The sequence below is a fragment of the Coptis chinensis genome, chromosome 4 (genome assembly GCF_015680905.1).
Source record: "Coptis chinensis isolate HL-2020 chromosome 4, ASM1568090v1, whole genome shotgun sequence".
Classification (NCBI taxonomy): Eukaryota; Viridiplantae; Streptophyta; class Magnoliopsida; order Ranunculales; family Ranunculaceae; genus Coptis; species Coptis chinensis.
The window spans coordinates 67120070-67126684 of NC_141459.1; the positions used below are offsets into that span (position 1 = coordinate 67120070).

A 6615-nucleotide genomic window follows, 5' to 3' on the forward strand; every position below is an offset into this window, starting at 1 on the left:
TATCTCCAATTGAAATGTCGCCAAATGTTCCTTCCCCAACATATAACTCAGTTGTGTAATCAAAGATATCGTCAATTGTTATGTTATACGAGTCGGCAGATGGTATGACATTAGACACACTTCCAAGTGCAACGGTTCTTTTCCTGAAGTTCTTTAAAAGACATCGTGTGGATGGTGGAGCATGTGACACTTCATCAAAAACACATGATTGTCTTCTTACCTACAGTACAACATCACAGGTATAAATTAATAAAAGTATACAAGTTCAACTCTCAATGAAAGCACAACAGTATTTAAATTTAAATACTCAATTTAAATTGTCCTATTAGCTTTGTTGGTTAGAGTGTCATAACACGAAGGTTGATTCATACAAACTAATTCACAGAGTGACGTTGAGACAAGATGATTATAGTCTGGTGTCAGGTTTGAAAGGGAAATTCACGGTGTTATCTGCCTTTGTTACATATTTGTCAAGTCTAAGAGGGCAATTCACGGTGATAATTACTGTTTTTATACTAACAACGTAACGCTAGGTTTTCAAGAACTAGCAATAGCAGTTCCATCACTATCAGATTCCGTTTACTATACATGGAATGGTCCTTCAACAGTATTCGCACCGACAGATGATTCGATTCGGCCATGTAAGGAAAGGAGAAAGGACAAGAAGATAGATTTTATTAGAATACACTTAGTGCAACGGCCGCTTTCCCCTACCTGGCCTGTTTGAGGCTCGGGCATAAGCATTCTACCTGGTTATTCTGTTTTCTTTGGCTCATCATTGATCTATTGGAAAAGCAAGAAACAAGAAACTGTATCCAAGTCCAGCACAGAAGAAGCCTTGTACCGTTTTATTATGTTGAGTAATTCATTTTTGCTTTGCTTATAGCTTTAGAAGAGTAGTTGCACAATGAAGTCAAGCGTTAGCAACATCTTGCCCAAGTGAAAGAAAGACATGGGACCCAACCCAAGTTTAAGAGGCGAGCAGCGAGTTAGCGAAGGAAGGGAAGCTCCGCACAAGGTAAGGAAGCTAAAGCTGGTTTTTTATCCCTTGTTTGACCTGCTGACTTGAAACTATTTAAACACGACTTCTCCTGGAGAGTCTCGCTCTGAAAAAGAAGGTTCTAATGAATCCGAAGAAAAGAGCACATTATGGCCATGATCAGCTAAAGATCACTGCCATCTCATGAATTAAATTCGAACCAATCAAGCTACTTGCCCTTTAGTAGATCGAGAGTGGGTCTGTCATCCTCCTCATTATAGTCCTTCTGGAATCAATAGCATTTCGACGGAATACATCCTGTCTTTTCACCTTAGTAGTCCTATGCCTAGTCTGCCAAATCCCTTCGGTTTGTCTGCCACGTCTTCAACGGCTAGGTAGAGTGCATCTTCCTCACTCAGCTCTGGAAGTTCTTTGTTTGGTTCTGCTACCCCTGCTGCTAATATCTTTGGTTCAAGTTCTGGCTTTGGAATAAATTCGTCAACATCTACAGGTGGTAGTTCTCTAGTTTGACTGCTGAATCAACATGTTAATGCTTTTCTGTGTTGTTTTGTTATTTTTTCAGTACTTGATTCAACAATGCAACTTCAGCAGGACTTGTCCTCTCTCTGGTCTGAGTTGGACAGGATTCGTTACTTGCTAAAGATTGCAGACCTAACAGGGGAAGCTGCTAAAAAAAGAGACTTGAACGTAAAAACATGTGTGTTAAATGAAGTTGAGGTAGCCACTTCTGGCATCACTAAACTCCTTCCGAGAGAACGAAACAAAAAATCTGGTTCAGGAAAGCTCACAGATCACTCCACCCGTCAAGAAGGTACTCATGAGGGTACCACCCAAGCTGTTACAGTTGCTGAAGTTGAAAACAATGTTACTGATTCAACTGAAAGCAAAGGTCCTGCTTACACGGCAAAAAACCTCAATGGCTCGGGGATATCCATGACACTCAGAAGAAAGAAATCAAACAAGAAGCAGCGCCTTTGAATATGGACGATTTAGATCAGTTTGTGGACTACAAAGACAGGAAGGAGGCTTTAGGTTCTACCGTCTCTATACAAGTGGAATCAGGGATTGAAGTTGCAGCTCCTGGTCCAATAATAAGGAAATGTATTCGCCTACACCTGGTAATTTCATGTTTGGCTTTGGAGCTCCATCAGGAGGGTCTCCATTCCAGTTTGGTGGCCAACAGAATCTAGGAGCTCCATTTCAGACTACGGGGAATCTCAATCTTTGTGGTGGAAGTAGTTTTTCCTTGGGTACTGGCGGTGTCAACAAATCTAACCGGAGAATCATTAAAGCAAAAGGAGGAGATAAGACGTGGAGAAGGTAGAGCCTTGATGGATATCCAACTATGTGGAATTAGGTGTACTACTGCCTACATTTCCCAAGGTACTGCACTCAATACCTTACATGATAAATAGGTCGCAGAAGAATGGAGGATAGATGTCAGGCTTGGGAAAACACCTAGTTGCAGGCCAGAGATAAACATTGATAAATTTGGATTCAAGATAGGCCATTGATAAGTTTATTCCAAAGAATCGGATCACAGCCATATCACTAATGATTTATGACTAATACCTCCACACAAAACAACTAGTACTAACTAAATTTGGAGCAGATATAATAGACTGAACAAGTTAAAGGAACTTGAAGGATGTCAAAACATGACTGAGCATAACTAATTCAGCAAGTACCACATAGCACAATGTATTATTCATGTGTGCACCCAACAAATAGTCTATTTCCATTTTCTAAACAATAAAACCTAGTCGATAGTCCAAACTCCAAACATATAATAGTATTATTTCTTCTTCCATAGGAGACATAATACAAACAATAGAAGAAACAAATAGTAGTGTTGAGATCAGCTTTGTTGACTCTATACTAAAATCAATAACGCCTCAATAAATCTCTTGTTCTCAACAAAAGTACTAAGTAGTGTACAATAACTAACAGTATCGGGAACAGCACCAGCTTCTCTCATTTCATAAAGAAGTTGTGTCGCTTCACAAAAAAGCTTAGCTTTATCAAACACATTAATCATAGAATTATAAGCAACTAAATCAGGAGTAATACCGGCATTATTCAATCTCATAAATATAGATATTGCTTTACTATAATCACAAAGCTTACGCAAAAGTTCAATAAGCTAGATTACTATACAACACAAGGTCACCAGTAATTCTATCTTGTTCCATACATTATAACAAGAGAAGGTCGTCCAAAACAAGGATGAGGAAAAAGATGTCTCGTACAAGGATGGGAAGAAACCAATCTCACTGCAGCAGGGAACCAATAGAATTAAACCTATTGTAGGCAGTAATGAGAATGGATTAGATAGAAGGCTGCCCAAGGAGACGACACAGAACAGAAACACAGGGAAGAAGTGGTTGCAGGGACTCAGCATGGCACTAAGGCACGACAGCAAGAAGATCAAATTCCAAACATATAATAGTATTATTTCTTCTTCCATACGAGACATAATATAAACAATAGAAAAAAAAAGTAGTAGTGTTGAAATCAGCTTTGCTGACTCTATACTAAAATCATGTAGGCTATATAGCACGATATATATTACTACATGTATAAAGAAATGTTGCACTAAGTCATCTTTAATTACTTTTGGAGAAGTATTTTCAAACTCTGGTGCTACCATGAGAATCTAAAGAAGATTTCTCTAAGTGCTACTTTAGAAAATTGTTTGACTACTTTAATGAAGTGGGCTTCAATATCATACCTTCTACGATATATTGATCTCAAGTCAATCTAAAGCGAAATGCACTAAGGTAATATACTTGAGTTGTGAAGACCGTCATGCTGATAATACGAAGGTCAATTCATACAAACTAATTCACAGAGTGTCGGGACAAGATGATTATAAAGTCTGGTGTCAGGTTTGAGAGGGCAATTCATGGTGATATTTACTGTTTTTATACTAACAACGCTAGGTTTTCAAGAACTAGCAGTAGCAGCTCTAACTATGTGGAATCAGGTGTATGTACTACTGCCTACATTTCCAAGGGTAGTACACTCAATACCTTACATGATAAAATCGTTTAGGCTGTATAGCATGATATATATTACTACATGTATAAAGAAATGTTGCACTAAGTCATCTTTAATTACCTGTGGAGAAGTATTTTCAAACTCTGGTGCATAACCCTCTAACTTTTTCTCAAGAATTTTACGTGCCCTCGTCTCTTCATCAAGACGTTGCATCACTAGTTTGACGTTTTCATCTGTACTTTCATGTTTTCTCTTTTCTTCTTCAACAATTTTGATGTAAAGAGCAGAAGCATGCACAACAGTCTTTGTAACACCAGTTCCTAGTCCTCGAACGCGACCATTTCCATCACGACCGATGCCCTAACCATAAGACAAAATGATTACATTCAACAAAGGACGACATTTAACACATACATCAACTGAAAAGTTTTAGAGTATACTAGATAGATGCCTGCTCTAACATGACCATTATCTAAATATATATAACTTTGCCACAGGATCATTATCCAAATCTTTCTCTCCCAAGTAGGGGTCAAGGCTCACAAGCCGCTTGATTTCATCCTAGAAACAAAATTTATAGTCATATACACACAAATTTTTCCACCATGAAATTAAGAGCCAAAGTTAAAGAAGAATAAAAGAATAAGAATTCCAATTACCAGACTTGGTCTCAATTCAAGAAAAGGACATGATCCGTCCTTACTTGTATGTGTGGCCACAAACACATGCGTTCTTGTGACCCGTACCATCACGGGCTTTCCTTAATCTAAAAAGAAAACAAACTCTAAGGCATATAACAATATTCTGGTAAATCCAAAAGTTATTAGTAACAATAGAAAATACCAGTTCCTCTTCAATTCTAGCACATCCAAGTCTACCAGATGTGTGTGGCAACTTCATGTGCTCCCTAGATAATTTCCCCTTTTCTCGCTTAATTTTCTCTTCATCAGTCAAGCAAATTTCTATAAAGCTTTCCCAGTAATCTTCTTTTTTTGTATGCTTTGGTATGTTTTCCATACGCTCAAAATTGGTTGAATATCGATCATAAACCTTGCGAAGTCTGTGTTTCCAATTTTTCCAAGATATGTTGGTTTTTAGCAAAACACCAACTCACCGTGTAGGTGAAAGATCATAAACATCCTTCAATATAAAACAAGAAAAGATAAAAATAGCTTAAAACTTGTTAACAAAAGAGAGGACTAAACTCTTGAAATTAGGCAAAAACAGATAAAAACACTTAGAATTTTTAGGTGGTATTACAAATTGCTAAGACTAAATGCTAAAACCAACACTTTGAATTTTCAACAGTGAACCGACACTTAGAATTACAATAGGCAGTGGGTAAGGTGGAAAGTGACAGTGAACATGATAGCACGAGAGGGTGAACTGGTGCAGAAAGACAAACAAGGGGAAGACTTTGAATATACAAAGTTGCATTCTAAAGGGCAAGGGAGGAATAGTGTAGGAACTAAGCATAAACCAGGGAGATCCACATATATTCAAACTTACACTAGAGCAAAAACTACTCGGAAAGGTACTACACAAGAAGGGTCTCGGTTTGGACCTTTATTATCTCTTGATCTTTCTTAATGATAAGGTTAGGGTGCTGGGATATTAGAGGGGGTAATAAAGAAGTTCAACACTATGAAGGTACATAGTTAATTAGGAAGAATGAGATTAGAATGGGCTTGGTGGAAACAAAGGTGAAGATAGAGCATAAATATGGCTTAACTATGGCTATAAAAAGAATTGAAGAATTGTGTACTGCTGGAACTCAAAGAACTGCAGAATACCCTTCATTCAAAATGATGATGCTAAGGAGGGAGTACACATACAAGATGGCCCATGACTGGTATGGAACGGATCCATGTACTGGGCAATGAACATCACAATGGGACGTTACAAGGATGAGTGGGGGGATGGGCTGCAGCACTACGCAATGACACAGGTGAGGTTATAGCAGCCAACAATGACTTGTCAGTTGAACTGCAAGCAGTGGCACATGGTATGGGCATGGCATTGACACAAAGAAGAATGTGTTTAGAAATGTACTTAGAGGGAAAAAAATAAAAATAAAATAAAAGTATAATGTACTTACTGTTACTCTTTTAAAAACGTGTTTCTTGATATCATCTGGCACAATAGGTCAGTCAGCGTAAGTAGGTGCACAATACATTCTAGCCATTTTGCCTATAAAGGTGACAAATCGAGTAGAACAGGACCAACAGGTAGCCCATTATAATTGAACCGAACTTGCTTCTTTGGACCTAAAGATTTTGAAATATTAGATTACACAACAAAGCAAAAGCAATAACAACTAAACATTTATGAAAAAAAATCAATATCATAAAGTCACCTGTATGTTCTTCCTCGATTTCTTCGGAGTCACTAGGTTCAGAGTCAAGTTGATAGTCACTAGGTTGATCAGATCCGGTTTGCGACATAACTGATTCAAATCTAAATAATGAGTTCACCAAATTCTAAACATAATGTAAGTAATGAATTCACCAAATGCAAACTAATTTCAAACAAGAACATCATACCATTCAAGATTAGATATATTCAAAAAGCTCGACTTACACAAAATAGAAATAAAATGCAATATATAAGTGTCA

At 37.6% G+C, this 6615-nt stretch overlaps 2 long non-coding RNA genes across 2 annotated transcripts; one reads left to right on the forward strand and one right to left on the reverse strand.

Annotated features, from left to right (window-relative positions):
• Nucleotides 1–250: 250 nt before the first annotated feature.
• LOC147504487 (uncharacterized) lies at nucleotides 251–2728 on the forward strand. Its single transcript, XR_015220408.1, has 2 exons — nucleotides 251–1018; nucleotides 1563–2728. It is a non-coding gene; the product is annotated as an uncharacterized LOC147504487 (long non-coding RNA).
• LOC147504488 (uncharacterized) lies at nucleotides 830–4458 on the reverse strand. Its single transcript, XR_015220407.1, has 2 exons — nucleotides 4121–4458; nucleotides 830–3301 (listed from the first exon to the last, which is right to left on the reverse strand). It is a non-coding gene; the product is annotated as an uncharacterized LOC147504488 (long non-coding RNA).
• Between the last annotated feature and the right edge of the window lie 2157 nt (nucleotides 4459–6615).